Source organism: Amblyomma americanum, chromosome 4, assembly GCF_052857255.1.
Source record: "Amblyomma americanum isolate KBUSLIRL-KWMA chromosome 4, ASM5285725v1, whole genome shotgun sequence".
In the NCBI taxonomy this organism is placed as follows: domain Eukaryota; kingdom Metazoa; phylum Arthropoda; class Arachnida; order Ixodida; family Ixodidae; genus Amblyomma; species Amblyomma americanum.
This window is the reverse complement of record NC_135500.1, coordinates 22,695,475-22,714,164: the sequence shown is the minus strand read 5'-3', so window position 1 is coordinate 22,714,164 and position 18,690 is coordinate 22,695,475. Positions and strand designations below refer to the sequence as shown.

The window sequence follows — 18,690 nt, the reverse complement described above, 5'->3', positions numbered from 1 at the left end:
AGTGGACAGCGTCGGCACTGGACGCAGTTGCCGGGCTTACTGAGTGAGCCTCTGCTGCAGCAATTTCTCCATGTGTACGGCGTCGGCCTGAAACTCCGCGAAGGCGTTGGGCGGGTTCCGTACGAGGCCGGAAAAGAGCTTGTCTTTTACGCAGCGCATCAGGTGCCGCAGCTTTTTTCTTCACTCATGGCCGGATCGGTGCGATGGCAAAGACGCGTCACATCCTCTAACTACATTGCAACGCCCTCATTTGAAAGCTGAATTCGAGAGGTCAGGGCACGCTCCAGCTCTCCCGGCGGCCGCTGTTGGCGTACGTAGTCAGGAGCTGACGTCGGATGTCCGGTCACGTAGACAAGGTAGCCTCACGGTTCTCGAACCACTTGCGGGCAGAGTCTTCAAGGCTGAAGTACACGTCAAGCATCTTGGTAGCGTCGTCCCAGCAGCTGAAGGTCGCGACCCGTTCGTACTGAGCCAACAAGTCCTCGGCATCCTCGGACTAGTCACCGTGAAAGGGCTTAGGAGTTCCTGGGGTCTGAAGGGCGATATAGGTGCGGCTGGCCGAAGGTGGCGTCGACATGAGCGGAGTGGAAGTCGAGGGCGCGCCGTCAAAAGGGAAGACCTCGGGGGACAGGCATCGGATCCTCCGGCTGGCAGGATGGACAGGGGTGGTGACAAGAGGCGGGCGCGTCGAGTCTTCCGCAGGAGAAGAGAGCATCGGTCGCATCTCAACCAGTGTCATGACCTGAGGAGCCGTGCAGGTAGGCGTCAGAGAGAACCCAAGACTGAGAGCTTTTAAGTAGAGAGCCAGGCTCCATGTCAACATCCAGAGCGCCTCGAGAGCCACCCAGCGCTTCGTCGTCGTTTCGACTAAGCGCGGAGGCCGCGCGGCGCGTTAGGCACGTGAAAATATTAACACTACCTTTAACTACGCGTTGCCTAACGTTATCTACATGCTTCAATGCTCCCCTTGTAAAAAATATATATATCAGAGAAACCGGGCAATCAATGAGCGCCAGAAGAAATGGTGCTCGAGCTTACTTAACAGGGAACCCACAGAAGGCAGTGGCGGAACATTTTATTCGGAACATTTTAAGCCTGCCCCTGAAACGCAGTGTGCTAGAGAACTTACTTTTTACTCCCGTGTAGGCAAATTTTTGTTCAGAGTGGTGGTCTCCGGATTGATTTCTACCCAGCCAGGTAGCGTGTAAGCAGAGGGGTCCAATAGGCATTGCTTTTCGTTAATGTAAAGCGCTTGAACATGCTTCGACGTGAATTTCGCAAGCCCAAACACTTGTAAGCTTCCGAAGAAGTTGAAGCGAAAAAGGAAGAAGAAACGCACATCGAGGAGACAGCAACGTGTACTGGGCGTAGCAAAAGCTTTGACTGCATTCTCCTGAAGCACTTTGTTGGCAGCTGAGGGTACGAAGCGCGAAAGGACTGTGGTGGTAAGCGAATCGCCGGAGTTTCCTGAGTTCCTTGAGCTGATTTATGCGGTTTAGCGTCAACGCGACATATGGACTACAAGGGACATCGTAGTCGATGGCTCTAGATCAGTTTCAACCGCCCGGGGTTTTTTAAGGTGCACTGACATCACGCAGCACGCGAACGTCTCGCACTTCGCCTTTACCGAAACGCGGCCGCCACTTCTGGAATCGAATCCACATCCTCGGGCTCATAGGCCGGTGTACTAACCATTAAGTTACCGCGATAGGTTAATAATCGGTTCGAACCATTGATTAATTCAGTGCTTCTTGTGTGACGTGTTAAGTTATTGACGAATATTGTGATTGTCGAAAAACAGCCTATCGAGATGAAAAAGAGCGCCTAATAATTTGGATGAGTGAAAAATTTTGGTAGTAATAATGAGTAATGAATAACGAATAATGAGCAATAATTTCGCGACCGCTTTGTAACGAGAAGTAGCCGTCAGATCTCCTTGAAAAGCCGTTTTGCCTTTTTGCGTGAGCCCTTATATAAATCTCCTGATTATAAAGAACAACTTCAATCAGATATCCAGTTTTTTCCAAGAGGTTTCAACGATGCTGTTTTCAAAAAATGCCCCACGCCAAGCTGTGCAACAACAAAAAAACTGTGCGATTCTTGCCAAGCACCTGCACTTGAGGTCCGCAACGATCCTTCGAAACCTCACCATAGCCCCATCCAGCACTGCTCAAAGACTTCCCAAGCTCTCGGTTTTATGGGGTGTATTGCAAAGACGGCGACGTCATTCTGCAAGCCGAATGAGAGAGGTGCATTCAAATGGGGCGACTGTCTACTAGAACAAGCACACGTTCAGCCGCTTTCTCGGGCAAGCTGCAGCGGCATTATGCTACCGCTGCCACACATCTGTGCACTACCACCTCCGGCGCAAAATCGGCGTCGAGCTTGCGAGAATGAAGCTTGAACCTTATCGTCCTTTTTATTTTTTCTTTATTTATACCACAGAAGCCTCTAGCGAAGCTATTGCAGGAGTGGGGTAGAATACAAAGAAACAACAATACAAAATACAATACAAAGAAGTAAAGAAAACAGTCATACAACACTAGGAACAGGCTTGTAAGAATTCTAGCGATAATAAACGGATGTTGCTGCTAAGAAATTCCAAACTTCAGTGGTATGAAGGAAAAAAAGCTGTACTTAAAGGAGTTAGTGCGAGCATAAAAGGGCAAAATGTGAGACATGGCCGCTCCTTGTAGATGAAGGTTTTGAGAATGTCAGATAATTATCTAATTATCTAGCGGAGAAAAACGAAGTGTATTGAGTAAAGTGTGCATGAATTTCGGGCATTCAGGACGCCGACGTGCGACAAGAGTAGCGAGGCTAATTGGGAAGAAAAGTACACGGCGAAAAATCCACGTCAAATCTCCGGCAAACAAAGTGCACGGCCTTCTTTTGTACAGATTCTAGTCGGTTGATATCAGACTGCGTATAGGGATTCCAAACAAAAGAAGCATATTCGAAGATGGGGCCAATGAGTGTTATATATGGTAAAAGCGTGGTTTCTTGAGCAGCGCGCAAGGTGCGATGTAAGTGTCCGAGACTTTTGAGGGCATTATTGCAGATGACGTCAAGGTGTTCTGACCACGACATGTCGTGCATTGGCAGAAGACCGATATACGTACCTATATTCGTACACACTGCGTAGGTTGGCTGTATGATATAAAGATACGAGGAAGGAAGGGCACGGACGTCGTGAAAATGACATGCAGACAGTGTTAGAAAAGTTAATATTTATTTGCCATGTCTTGAGGCGGTTGCAGAAAACAGCGAATGAATTCTTAAGGACAAGATGGTCAGCAGGTGATTTAACTATTCGATATAAAACGTAGAAATCAGCATAACGGCGCATTTTTATTGAAGCGTGAAATGGTAGATCATAATATACAGGATGAACGGAAAAGGACCCAGCGCAGAACCATGGGGAACCCCAGATGAAACATTAAGTGAAGATGAGTTGGTAGAGTTGAACCGTACGTATACGTACTGGGAGCGCTAGGAAAGAAAGTCCGACCAACCAGGAACGAGATTTTTGCACAGCGGACAGCTTGAGCATTAGTTTAGGGTATGAAACTGTATCGAAGGAATTTGCGAAGTCGATAAAAGTAGCATCAACCTGATTACCTATATTGATAGAACTGCAGATGTTATGTACCAATTCTGTCAGTTGTGTACAGTACTGAAGCAAGGACGAAAACCACGCTGGAGAACACTTAGAACTGTATGTTATAGTGCCAAGAAATTCCATGGCATGTTTAAATACAATGCGTTCCAGTAATTTGCATGAATGTGCTGTTGAAGAAATAGACCTCTCCTGGCCTACGTCCCTGATGCCGTTTCGAAGGAGGGGCGAAGGGCATGGCTTGGAGTGGTTGGCAAAAAATTGCGCTGCTGGCGGCGTGGTGCAGTGGATTTGATCTCGTGTAGTGACGATTTGCTGTATTTTTCTCAATGCCATCGGGTTTTTGCGCGTTGGAATGCGGCAGTGGATTGAGGAATACGAGCCGCATATATTCCTTCCGCTTTTCGGATAGCGAACACCGGTGAAAAATGGGTGTCGGAGTCGTGCAAAGAGTGGATGCGAACGACGTCAAGCGCTGTCAGGAGCTGCGGCGTGCACTTGGTTGTAAGCAGATGCACTCGGTTGCTCGTGCGCCCATGTAATTTTGTGTGAACAAGCAAGCACTTAGATTTTATTATGCTCCCGGACGATTCGTACTGACATCACGGCCGATCGAGTCCTCAAAGGCCCGGATGGCATATGATCGCTGGAAGTACTCAGAGAACTCCTAGGTAGCTATTTGTAGTTAATTCTTCGCGGCAGATCGCTTTCATGAAGCTATAGCTTCGGTTACGAGACGGCTCGAATGGGTAAGCCGGGGCCTTGGCCGCTCAAGTACAGCCGCATTTCAACCCGGAATCGCAACATACCGCGTTCGATCAAGTGCTGTCGTTTACGAGTCGAAATGCGGTTTTTCTCGCGTCATTTATGTGCGCTTTTCCAAAATTAGTGCGCTCTGCATGAATATCGTGCAGTATTGTAGAAAACGCGATTAATTGCTCCGCTATTTTGCGTGCTGCTGTTTCTAGCGATGCGCATCGCATTGGTTGCTCCGCACTGCACTTATCATGGAAGGTATACGCTCTCGCAATGATATAATGTGTTTGTCGCTCATAACGTAATTTAAACTAGACAAACTGAACATGTCCGCACATTAAAGAAAAATCGGCCAGCCGAGCATGGCGCACGTGCGTACACTGCTGTCTTCGCTCATGAGCGCTTACTTGCGATTCGGGAGGCTCCGCTGTCGCTTCTTTCAAGGGCGCTGAGGATGCGATCACCGGTGCAGAAGTCTGAAATAACCTACTTGTAAGTATGCCCTCCCATTGCGAGGTCCTATAGTCTTCAAGTGGCTGATAAGATTTCAGTGTCTGTACAGCACGTGCCAGGCTTGTTCTGACTAGATGCATGAGAATATCCCCGAAGTGCATGTTTGCCGAAACCTTAAAATCCTTTTTTCCAATCGTCAGTTGCTAATTGGTCCGGGTACTAGAGTTCCGCGTACTTTCGCTTTATTTAAGCACAATTAATGAACAGTTCCCGGCAGAAAATACACGTCGTCGGGCAGCTCGCGAAGCTCTGCACAGCAGGCAGACCGGACCGGAAAGGCCGCTGTTGCCATCCAGGCCTCTTTTCGTTCGGCGCGCCACCTTGGCCCACGCTCCCCTGACGTCACATTGTTTGCAAACAGGAAGAGGTCCATTGGCCTGTAGTTAAATATTAATTACATATCACTAGATTTCAATAGGGACAACCTTAGCAAGTTTCCACGAGGAAGGAAGGGCGCCGGTTGTTAGGGATTTCCTAAAGATAACTGTAAGGTATCTGCTCGACCAAAGAGAGCAGCGAACGAGAAATGCCGCACGGGTGTCGTCAGGAGCACACGATTTCTTAGTAGCTAAGTTTAATATCATATTGAGCATACCTTCAGTGGACACTGACACATCGCCAACTAAATAATTGGATTCAGACTCAAAAGCTGCAATTACCGAATAGTCTGTAGGGAAAACTGAAGAGAAGTAGTCGTTAAAAGCAGAGGGCATTATTGGTGGTTCAGAAACTGCAACATCGTTTATTATCAATGTATCCGAAGTAGACCCAGGGGGGTAGAATAGACTTCCAGAGTTTACGGGGATTAGTTTTCATTAATTTGGGCAGAGTAACCTTGTAATAAAAACCTTTTGCGGCGTTCATTTTAATACGAAGCTCCTCTCTGGCACTAATAAACTGACTGATCCTCTCAGGATTGTGAGAACGATTTGATCGGCCTAATCTACCGACACGGCGTGATAAATGCTACAAGTCTAATGCAACAATGCCTATTCTTATTGTCCCCATACTCTTCACTGTACTTTGCATGTATACTTGAAGTAGTGTTTATGCCTGGTCGACTGGTTGCCGCTGGCCAGAACCCACTCGTGTAAAAATCCCTGAAACAGGGATTGGCAGTATTGATAATTAAATAAATAAATAAGGTCTGTATAGTGATTCAGCGAATGGCGGTGTTATTTTTTTTGTTTTAAAGGGATAAAACGATTGATGCAAATTTTGAAAGCATTTTCAAAGAAAGTTGATAAATTATTGACGTCACTAGTGGAATTTATTTGCTCAAACTCGTCAAACGAATCACAGAGAATGTGAGTTATTGCTAGATCATCTGCGCGGTGAAAATCAAGAAATGTGCAGCAGAAAAAAACGAGATTTAGGAACGGTGCAAGGAAGTGAAACTAACAGAGCTTTGTGATCGGATACCCCCTCAATCACGTCGCACTCATAACCGTTGTTTATAAGAGATAGGGTGAGAAAGACTAAGTCTAGAATTGCCGCCTGCTGAGTTCATTCTCAAACGGCTTGGGTTTAAGCCACAAGACAAAGAAAAGTGTACCAACTCCCTTCCAACAGGCTTTTCCGCTCACTGTCACAGATGACCAGTGGACTCCAGGTGCGTTAAAATCACCCATAAAAATAACGTTTTTGAAGTATTGTAATCATGTAATGACCTACTCAGAGTGTGTAATTGATCAATACTAGAACCATGAAGGTGGTAAACATCCTCAATGATCGAAGATGAGCTTTCTAAGTGAACCTTATAGCATAAAGACTCGATCTGGTAGGACTGAGAGCACAGAAAATCGAAAGTTGAACTGAAAATAGAGGGCCACGCCACCACCTCTCTAGAATCTCCTGTCGCCTCTAACCAGCTGGTAGCCAGGGGGCTCACCTCTGAATCTTCCACACCATTATGTAGCCATGTCTCTGTGACACCGATAATATGCAGCGAGTAAAAATAGATATGCGAAACGAAGTACTGAAATTTGCTAACAAGGCTTCTTGCATTAATGTTGAAAATATAAAAATTATTGCAGGAACGGTGGGATCAAGGGGAATCGACCTGAGACGACGTATAAGTGGATCTACTGCGATCAGCCAGCAGATGATCTGACGAGCGTGTCGGATGTGCTGTCCCAGTTATACCGGACCTTATCTATGAATATATCGTCTTATCTAAAACGGACAGTGCACCTGTTATTTCTGTAAAAGGCCTGAGGTTTTTGAGTATGGCAGTTTAATAGGTGTGCCCCGGAGACTGGTTTTCAGCGAAACTGTATATACCACATTTGTTTATTATGGGTCTGTAAACATGCCGAAGCGTGGGAAAGCGGCGGTGTTTTCTAAACTAGTGAAGAGTGAAGTTACTTTAGTAGTATTTGATGACTAAAATTTATCTTATGTACCATATTTTTGATTTGCTGTTTCATCCTTTCCCCAAGCTTCGATTGAACGAGCGTTTGGGAATTAACCCAACTGGTTGTTGTCCCCAATGAGGGCGGAGACATAGGGATTAAAAGAGGTGTTTTGCCGGAACCGGAGGCTGGTTTCATCAGGTCTGTCTCCTAGGCCGTCATCTGTATATAGTTTTCTTCTTGTTCTTTCTTCCGGTTTTATTTGTTTTAAGTGTTAACTCTCCCGAGGTTGACTTCGAGTAAAGTGATCGAGCAAGTCGAACCTGAATGACGTTTTGCATCTACTACGATCATGACGATTTTTCCTCTCTCAACAACACCTAGAGAGAGGAGAAGAGAAGCCACAACTGTCACAGAAAAGGTCAGAAAACAAAATAGAAGTGTCGCCGTCATGGGCCGTTTTTGCAAACAAAATGAGTGCGTCAACACTAATTTTTGGGCGCAGATCATGGGGGTAACGCTACACCGTCGCTCACGTCATCAAACAATGGCAACTCGCCATTAAGGCAAAGGCATCACGAGTCTGATCGGCTGGCGCGAAGATTTTGAAATGGGCTTTCCTCGCTGATAAGTGAGTCTTTGCGGCTAGACAAAATCAACAAAGCCGGAATGAGCCAGAAAAAAATGGAGGACGCTTAAGTTTCTCCTTTACGAGTGGAACCCGACAGCGCGTTGCACCGCTGCCAAGGAGTCCACGGAACGCCATCGCCCGTTCGGCAAGACGCCTTGCCCGTTAGACAAATCGCTAGGAGTCTCTAGGAGACCTCTCAGGACAGCCCATCCGCTGCCCGAATAGATTACGAACGGGATGCAGCGACGATGCTTCCTAATTGACCGTCATGCGTCTCCGTTGCGATTGTGATTTTAGAGGAAAGGAAAGGCGCAGAAACTGTCTCACATATCGGTGGGCACCTCAAACATGCCGTGAGGGAAGGGGGAAGTTTGTATTGAAAGAGAAAAGAGAAAAAGAAGCTCCACAACGGAGGTCTATGTTTCCGTTGTCGCATTCGTCGACCATAACATCAAAGAGACGCGTACATCACAGGCGCTCGGGCGGTACGGGTTCCATGACATCGCAATGATTGGCATACAAAATGTGCGCACACAGGTCCGGTCGCCGTTGCTTGCCCGTCTGAAACCCGAAGAGGTCGCGAAGGGTTGCACCCACGCTGCCGCCCACAGGGGTGTTATCACCCGGTTACGCATTCGGACCAATAGACGTCTTCAAGGGTTTCGTCTGCCGGCCCTGCAAATTCGTCTGCCGGCCCTCCAACCCCTGTGCGGTGTGAGTGCACGTTAAAGAACCCCAGGTCACCAAAATTACCGAAGTCCTCCACTGCGGCGTCCCTCATAGCCTGAGTCGCTTTGGAACATAGAACTCTATAAACCGAAACTCAAACCGAACACGGTATTAACATCACTTATCGTGCCTCAGCGCTATTCGCACTTACTTTCATCTCTACAACATAGATGGCGCTGCTTTGCTACAGCTCATGGCAGCCATTTGAAAGGCTTTATAGAGTAGAACGCGATTGCTATCAGGACCCGTTTCGAAATTCGCATACTCATAATTACTAACGTACGGATCAGTACACAAACACACTTCACGAAGTCAAAGACCACAACGCATTCACTAGTTCGTTTTATTCATTTGGAACCAACGAGCCTTCGTAGGCAGTACTGCGTCTGCTCGCCTCGTAGTCTGAAAGACCTGGGCTCGATTCCCCGTTTCTCCACAAGATTTTTGTTTGAAGGCTATCGTGATGGAACACCGGCAACGCCAAAAGAGCCTTCAGCGGCTTTTCTGCGACTCGAGCTACTACCATTACGTGCCGGTCCTCATATTAGGCGGCGTCAACAAAGGCCACGTCCTGTCTTGCTCGATCTCTCTTCTGGACCGTTTCCGCTCTTTTCTGCCTTCTTTCTTGATGGTATTCCATATGCATATTCTTCAGAAATGGAGGAATGTAGTCTTTTCTTGACCACCGTCCGGACGTCGATCTTGGGTTCCCCTTGGCTCTCTTAGGGGATGTATAGTCTTTGTAGTATGATTTGTTCCCTTGAGGATTTGGCCAGTTTCATATTGGAAGATTCGGTTGGCCGCAACCACTTCTGCCAACGTATTGTGGACCCCCAGTGGAAATGTGGCTGCATTGATGGGGAGGTCTAGCGCCAATTTGACGGTTTCTTTAATGATGGTGTCGATCTTACTCTTCTCGCAGTTGGGTAGGCACAGGTACGGGACTGCATAAGCGATCTTGCTGATAACGAAGGCTTGTACTAGTCAAGTCTTAGGAGGTTGGCTTCTCTCATTCCCGAGTTGCAGTGTACGATGGGTATAATTAGGCGCGTCGTATGCTGAGCGAAGCTCTCGATTTTCAGAATTGTTTCACCATGGAGTCCGTCCTCTTTCAGCCATATGGCCAGGATCCTAATCTTGTACACCCTTGGAATAGGTGCTCCGCCAGCTGGCTGCTGTACCTTCGGCTGCTCCCGGTCAAATCTGCTGCGTGGTACTGGGGGACAGGACCGAGCCTTAGGGCGCAACGGCTCTACGCCAAAGACGACACAAAAGGAAGGTCGGAAAGGACGAAATCAGCGCTGTGTTCGCCCTTTCCGCCATGCTGTGCTCCTTCTTTGGCCTGGAGCCGTTGATGGTGGGTGAACAGCGCAACAAAGACGGAACAAAGGCAAGACGAGCGCTCCCTTGCCTTGCTTGTCATGTCTTGTCTTTGCTTGTCTTGCCTTTGTCCCGCCTTTTGTTGCGCTGTTCACCCACCATAAATGCTTACGAACTCGCCCAAATCTCAGCTTTGCTGGAGCCGTTACGCTGCTATTCTATGAATATGTCCTTATGAGGTCTTGTAGGTTCTGTGAAATGGGATTACGTTTGACATTATTAAATGCCTGTGCCAAATCTAGGCTTAGGATCACTGTCGCGTCCTTGGTTCGTGCTTGAACGATGTGGTTCTGGGTCTGCAGCATGGCGTCCTACGCCGAATGTCTAGATCTGAAGCCAGCCACGGATTCAGGGTAGTGCCCGCCTTCGTTCATGAACGTCTAGTCTGAATCACGTGCTCCAGCAGCTTTCCCACACATGTGCCAGAGAGATGGGTCTTAGATTTTCAAGTTGCAATTTCTTCCCGGCTTTGAGGATCAGGACGATCTGCACCGCCTTCCAGATGGTAGGGAGTTGCCCGCGTTTCCAACGCTCTTGCATGTAGTTGGCTAGGGCGGCGATCGAATCGTCATGCAGAGTTCAGAGCATTTTGTTGCTTACTCCGTCTGGTTGCGCCGCTGATTTGGTTTTTATACGGGCGATTTCAGCCCTGACTTCCGCTTCCTCGATGGGTTTGTCCAAGTCCGGAATTGGCCGACCACGATATTCCGGGAGGGCCTCCGGAGCTCGATTCCCGACGTATCGTGTTCTTAATTCTTCAGGCAGCTCCTCTTCAGTCCCGCTGTAGGAGTGGACAAGTTTTTGAAGATTTTGCTTCTGCGCCGACTTGTGCCCCTGAGTTTCCAAGAGGCAGCGTAGAAGCTGCCAGGTCTTTGCCAGACCTATGAATTTATCCATGGTGTTGCAGGAGGATTCTCAATTTTCTCGGCATAGTTAGAAAAAGTATTCCTCTATCTCCTTATTGAGTCGGGCCAGGCGGCGGCGCACTATCCTGTTCCACTGTTGTTGCTTGAGATTCTTTTCAGGTCTCTTCTTGGCTCTCCAGAGGGGCTGCAGACGGCTGTCTACCTCCTCTGGCCCATACTCTTCGTGTACTTCTGCGGTGCCTTCCTCTACATTTCCTTTGAGCGTTGTCTCCCATTCTTCTATGTCTGATTTCTCTGCCGTCAAATTGTCTTCTAATTTCTCGGAAGGTCTTCCATTCCACAAAGGTGGCCTTCCTGCCTTCAGCTCTTCGTGGCCCCCCTACCAACACCCTCTCGATGATGCAGTGGTCACTTCCTAAGTCTTCTTGGGTGTTACCCCACGTGACATCCTTAACCTAGGCCCCCTTAGGGCGAACGGCGTTTTTAAAATGATTCGCAGGCAGGCACAGACAATTCGACGCCACCGAGTTTTGCGCCATCTTCCTCCACACTAGGAGCGCCATCTTCGCTTCCTTGCCTCCTGCCTCGCCGCCATCTTGGCCTCCTTGGTTGTCCCCGCTGCTGCATCAGCTCTTCCTCACTCCTCGCTTTCCGAGGGCTCGCACCCATCCCTGTTGCTCCCCTTGCTCTGTAGGCGAGATGTCCTCGTCGTCGACTTCGGCGATATCCATAAGAGAGTGAGACTCAGCCGGGCGGCGATCCCTATGACTGCGGTCTTCCACAAGCCTTAGCGGCGGCCGCCGCTGGCTGCGCTATGGTTAGCGCGGCCGCCGGCGTGGTCGAAACAAAAATTCCCAAAATGTGCCTCAAAATTGGGTCTACTTGCCGTATTCTGGCGTCCACGAAGTTCGGGTAACTTCCGCTGTCAATTCTGGTAGGTGTTAAGTCGGTTGCAACCGAAATACCGCATTAATCCTTGTTTTTCCACGGAGCCCATACGACCCGCCTCTCCACTCCTCGCCCCCTCGCGGAATCCTCCAAGACCTGCCGAAATAAAATACGGCCCAGGCTGCGCCACGTTGGTTTGGAACTCACTGCCGGGCGAACAGATCAGCTTTGCTGGCCACTGCAGGAGAGCACTGGGCTATCGTCGCATCCGATCACCCCTCGTGTTTAACTGCCACTATTTTGCGCTGTGCAGTGCATGTCGCCGTGATCGTCAACTCCCATCCAAGCGCAATAGATCTAGAACACACAGATATCCAGTGACCTCTTAAGGTGCGTTAAGCGATCCCAAAATTTTATTTGCACCACCACTAGAGGCCCCAATCACAGATTGAACTTGAACTGAACTTGAAACCATAATCTCGAACTGAAAGTGAAATGAAACGCGATGTGCTAGCGCACATGCTTCTAATTTAGCCAAGAAAGATAGATTGGATGTAATTTTTTACTGAGGTCAATAATAGGTCTGAGTTTTCATCAGAGGCGCTTCAAAATCCAGAGACATTCAATAGAGAAACAATATCGAAAGCACCCGCTAAATTTTGCTTCATCCGATTACCCACGTTATGCAAGGAAAGCCACTACGAAAATGGTGCTGGTGGGGACTTAGCAGAGTGCTCGCATTCTTATGGCTCATAACATTAGCGAAAAAGAGTTGAATTAATTTTTACTTTGCTGTGCTTTTGACAATAAAGTCATCGGACAGAGGAAAAAGGCAGTAACGAGGACCGCATGACTAGGCCCCTGCGTCTTCATTACTCGGCCACACAAGGACAAAAGCAGCCGTAGCGGGTATTAGCATCTGGTACTCGACATAATATGAACACAATATAAAGCATCATTTCACTTGAGAAGGAATGGAAGCAAATTAAATGAGATCGAAGCATGCAACCTGCTAAATAACAATCCGTTATAAAACTCATTTGTTTTACAAAATAAACAAAATATGTCAAGACGAGTTCTAAAACATGCATAAATTACTAATAAATGTACATAAATCACTGTTGCACAAATCTAATGACACCCCGTAGGAAGCACAAACAAAACATCTAGCAGTCAAGAAAACCGTCAAAAGTCTTAAAACTGTGCAAAAAAATAGGGTTTAGCTTTTTTTTAAAGCAGCCAGAGAGAAAGAGTGATCGATTATTTCAATTATGTCAGGATAAGTATTCATAAAATTAGAGATTTGCCAATGAAGTAATTGCAATTCCGTAGTTTCTTCTAATGTAGGGATTCAAGAATGAATGACACCTTAACTTATAAGGTGATTTTTTCTGAGCAAAGGCAGAAAGGAACAATTCAGGGTTACTCTTCATCTCTGAATAGATTGTTTCAGAAAGCCGTTGGTAGTAGAGAGCATCAACGCTCAATATTCGATCTGCTTCGAAAAATTCGGAGACCTGTTCACATGCAGATAAATTATGAATAAACCGTAGCTAATGTACCTGGCATGCGACGCTGGTAGTGAAATGAAGGTCTTGTTTAAAACTTTATTACGCAGTCTTCCCTAGTGGGAACGAACTTTGGGGAGCTTGCGATAATAAGGTAAAAAATCTTCTTGGAGTGATGCGGGAAAGACATGCACACAAGTTTAAATAAGCTACATGCGCATAAAAAAAAGAACGCTAGGTAGACACCACTTACAAAACCACTGCGTGTCTTCAGAGCAGCTCGTATTCCATGTTCATGAATAACAACATCGTTGATGGCTTCACTGCCAATTGCAGTGCACACAAAACTGAAGTAAGAGACTGTTCGCATACTAACTGTATGGATATTTCGTTTTCCGACAGGTACCACCTATTTATCCCGAGTAATCTGGAGCGCTCCTTCTGACCTTGTCCGCAGTGCATTAATATGGACAGCAATGAGAACAAAAATCTTGACATCCCCAACCAGCTGAGGACGTGCTCTATTATCTGCAGCTTTCCATTGTACATTTCGCGTCCGTCTGATCCACTGTAACTGGTCACTCAGATGCACCCGTGTGTCACGAATTTCTCCGGAGAACACTCGGACCGAAAGAATGGACTAGGCGACGGTTGTACCCACACAAACGCACATTTAATACACCCTACGTGACACACACTCTAGAACATAAAACTAACAAAACTAACACAACACACAAAGACTATAAATACACACGACCCGGGCACACTGCTGCTAGCGTCTACTACTATCGTTCTACTGGTAGCGGACGGCGTTCGTGCTCACGGTTGGTTCGGTGTGGCTGCGGCGTTGTATGGATCCAGTAGGCGGCGTCGCTGGCTGCGTTCGACGTGCTTGGGCTAGCGTTGCTGGCGGCATTCGACGCGCTTGGGCTGGCGTCGCTGGCTGTGTCGTACAAGCTCCCGGTCCAAGCGCCCGTGGAGGTGATGCCGGTGTTGTTGGCGTTAGGGGCACCACCCAGATGGGTGGCAACAGCGCTGGAGACACCCCTGGCCGTAGCAGGTGGTAGCGTCCTCTGTCGACTCCCCGGAACGGGCTCAGGAACGGCAGGAAGTCCACGATGCGATGTCGTAGAACGCGAGCTCACCGGAGCAGTAGCCGGCATCGCTCTCTTCCAGCCAGTGTCCCTGATCCGCAGGAGCCTCCGCTTCTCTGCTGTTTCCACCGTGCCTCGCTCTCACTCGCCCTTTTATAGCCTCCGTGTTAGTCCACGTAAGCCTTATCGTCGTCTTTTTCTCTTCTCCACCAATCATCTCCCTCCACCTCACCGAATGCTTCTCCACCAATCATCTCTCTCCACCTCAACGAATGCTTCTTCTTCCTCTTCTTTATTATTTGGTTAATTCGCGTCGTCTTCTTCACAACTTTTTCCTTTAAAATTTAATTTAGGCTCCTTAATATATCTGACACCGTGACTTTCAAGCTTGAGTGGATGAAGCGCACAAAAGACACGGCACATAGGCAAAGACGGACACGACACAAGCGCCTGTGTCGTGTCCGTCTTTGACTATGTGCGGTGTCTTTTGTGCGCTTCATCCACTCAAGCTATGAACCAACTTGCCCAAGAACGTGTTCTACTACAATGACTTTCAAGCGTCTGTGGGAAGCGACCCGGCAATTGGGTGGTTTTTTATGGTGATCTAGTCCAAACCGAAGTTTTATTGAAGTTGATTGTGTGGTTGCCCACCGGATTTCACCAGTGGCTGCATATCGCAGCCAATGGCAGCCAGTGGTCAGGTCTGGTGGCCTGTTGACAGGGTGCTGTGATGTACCTCACCAATGGCTGCTTATCACCGCCGATGGTGAGGTCCGGTGTTCAACCACACAAAGTCTGGGTCGCTTCTTGCGGACTTGTATCATAACTGCATCGAACAAGCATTTTCACGTAAGGGCCGCCGCAGTGACTGAGTGGTTATGGCGCTCGGCTGCTGGCCCGAAAGACGCGGGTTCGATTTCGGCCGCGGCGGTCGAATTTCGATGGAGGCGAAATTCTAGAGGCCCGTGTACTGTGCGATGTCAGTGCACGTTAAAGAACCCCAGGTGGTCGAAATTTCCAGAGCCCTTCACTACGGCGTCCCTCATAGCCAGAGTCGCTTTGGGACGTTAAGCCCTCATAAGCCAAGCCATTTTCACATAGAAAAGAAACAAACAACGCACGGACGAACGCTGCACTCACAACTGGCTTTACTGGTAACAGTGCTTGCTGAATATAAAGGTCTTTAGCGCCCGCGCGCCACTGAAAGGAATGCAGCCCTATGACAAAGTGATGCCAGAAATATCTTATCTTTTCTTTTCCGAGAAAAGATCGAATTTCGATGCGTATAGAAAAATTGAAGCATCACTAATGCATTTACCGCATCTTTTCTCGTGCAATTCGATCCTTGCTCTTGCCTAGAATTCTTGCGCTGTCGAAACGCGGTCACATTTACTGCATGACCCACAATGCGCAACCCACAATAACACATTTTCTTTGTTGTGTAAATTTCTTTGGTGCTTTCCCGTCAGTAGAATTTCAAAAGGTCGTTCGTTTCTTCGAGGATGGTTCACAAACCCTTCCTCTAGTGTCGTTCGGCTTGGAAGATGAACAGGAGGCGAGCTTGTAGATGATGACAGCAGAGCATATATTTACAACATACATATGCAGAGAGTTAAACTGGAAAAGGCAGAACTGAATTTACAAAAGAACAAACTTTGCACTACTTTACTCATCGACCGGGCAGGTTAGAGCCTAAGTAGCATCACATTACTTGCTAAGCATGGAGCCCCAGCTCAGACTGGACTGGACTGCATCCGTTTACATGCGCTTTTAAGCACTTGATTAACAAAGGACTAAGGGCGGTCATTTTCAGTGGCCCGCCCAAAGCATCAATTCTCCAATCAAAAATAACATGCGAAACGGGGACAACCCGTTGGGTTGGGCTTAGCCTCGAACCCAGAGTCTGTTAACAATACAAATTAAATAAACAACAAAAACGCCACCACTCTCTCTCAAGTGAGAGTATCCACAGGCTCTCCCTTCAGAGCTAATCCTTGCCTCAGGCATGCATACCGCCACCCACCATCGGTCCGCGTCGCTCGTCAGCAACAGAGGAGGGGGCGAAAGGGCCCACGATGCTGCCGCGCTACCGACGGCGGGACACAGCTAATAAGCATGAAGGGGTTCGTCTGTCGCTCCGGGAAACCAGATTAAGGGTCGCCCCTGTCTTCCCACATTCTTGGCGAGTCTTGCTGTCCGCCATGACAGGTGTCCGTCACGGCCATCCTGGGAATGCGCTTTTGTTCACTAGCGCCTGTATTTCCACATTCTTGGCGAGTACTGCCTGTCCGCCATGACAGGTGTCCGTCACGGCCCTCCTGGGAATGCGCTTTTGTTCACGAGGCACGGCGGGAAGCTGTGGGTGCCTTCCCGGCGATAGCCCACGTCGTAAGGGGGTGGGGGGGGGGGGTCCGTGCGTCAAGCGACAATTTTCGTTCCCGGTATGTACTCGGGGGGCTCTCGCTTATACTGGGGAGCGGTTTCCGCGTGTGCCGGCGTCCTGCTTTCTGCAAAGGTATGCAGCTGGAAAATAGGGGCGGCCTTACACAGTCGGTCGTTGATACATCAGTCAGTTTGACCGACATACACTTTTCCGCGCGTAGGTGGTAGTTCGTAGACCACTCCTCAAGCGCACTGCACATAGGGCGTGCAGGCCATTTTCCACACCCCATTCTTCTTATCTCCTTTCCGAAGATAAGAGGGCACAGTTTGGAAAGCTTCACCGGAGCCGAAAAACGAGCTGCACAGTAAACCTCTTCGGAACTTTCTTCATGTTATGCCAATTTTTGCCAGTTACGCATTTTTGTAGGAAGGGGTAAACTTCCGGTCGCAAGGTTCTGCCCCGTTTTATTGCCTTCGGGTTGGTTTTGCGTGCCTTAATTTTTTTTTTGAGGAGAGTTTCAGCGAGAACTTTCACGATGGGCAACGAGTAGTCCGAAGCCATAATTCTTGCCGATTGGTTCTTAGGAAGAACTCCCAAAGCTGGTCTGCATTTCGTGAACGCACGATTTCTCAAGCGCAGATTCTAGGTACAAGCTAGCTATTCCTTTTTTCTTTATCACTTTCCAATGAGCCGAATCATATGGTAAGAGCTGCTTTTACACACGAAAGGAATAACAAGCTGCCAGAAGGCGATCGACCGATCGAGGGGAAGTTAGCGCTTGTATGCTGTCTTGTCCCTGCATTTTTCGCTATGGAACCTCATGTAGACATTTTAGCTCGGGAACCAAACTGTACACGGCACGACTGTATTTCAAGGGTCAGGATATTGCTTTCATTGTGAGTGGTTATTAATTACTTCTGCGGCAGCGGCGAGCTATTTCTGTTAGCATGTTTTCTCTAAAACCAAACTTTCCTAGCTGCTGGTGCTCCTGCATGAAAAAATTGTTGTTGCAATGTTGTGTTTTCTTAGCTATATCTTCTAAAGCCCACTTATTCGTTGCTCAGCAGCCAAAACTAATCGTGATGTGTAATGCCTTTCCGCAAACATGCGCAACAACTCGCTATGCTTGGGATAATGTGGCCGAAAAGATCCATGAATGGAGCACTTATCGCTCAGATTCTGTCGACCATCTTCTGGCACTGAGATTGAAAGCGGTGGTAATCGCTGGCTTTACAAACCACCCTACACACCGGAATGGACAGATACGGTAGCTATGGGAAGGTTGGGGACAAAGAGGGAAATCATTGAAGTCCTTTACATAAAAAAGACCGCTTAGAAGTGCGTCAGCACGCCTGCTGGTTCACTCACAAATAATGAAACAAGATATCTTAAGCAGTACGCAGCTCATTCCATCCGATAGGTGCGAAGGTTCTCGCAGTAAACAGCGTAGCATTAGCTTTTTTCTTTGTATGCTGTTATGCCCGAGCACGCATTCCGCTGGCATCCGTAGAAACCGGCGCCGTGCGCCGGCCATTGCGCAAGGCAAGCTCGGACTCTCGGACGTGTCGCGACTTGCAGGATGATTCAGCCAGGCTCGCTCGGCGGAATCGCCCCCCCCCCCCCCCCCGCCCCCCACCCATTTCTTCTTGCTAGAGCCTGCTCGAGACTCAACTTACGCTTCGCCGGCAGCGCTTACCCGGCGCTGTTTAAACGGCTGAGCCCCTCTCGTCCATTCGTCAAATTCAAACTGCGGCCAGTGGCTTTACCTGTTTGCAGGTTTGAACGGCTGGCTGGTGCAACGGTCACTGGAGGCTGTAAAAATTGCGCTTAAGCTCCGCCTTAAGAGTGAAACGCGATAGCTTTCCCTCGTGGTCGAGTACCCGCTGATTTAGATGACACATGGGCAGACTCAGATGATACGCGCGCCATCTGCCGGGCCAGCGTCGGGCATGCCGAAGGGGTGCTTCAG

The 18,690-nt window shown here is 48.3% G+C and overlaps 1 protein-coding gene across 2 annotated transcripts in view; it reads left to right on the top strand.

The window, feature by feature from the left end:
• The first annotated feature begins 1,336 nt into the window (after positions 1-1,336).
• LOC144130047 (uncharacterized) overlaps positions 1,337-18,690 on the top strand; it is an 836,651-nt gene continuing 819,297 nt past the window's right edge. For both annotated transcript variants that reach the window (XM_077664079.1, XM_077664078.1), the window contains exon 1: positions 1,337-1,445. The gene's annotated coding sequence lies outside the window, so the exon portion shown is untranslated. The remainder of the gene's footprint in view (positions 1,446-18,690) is intronic.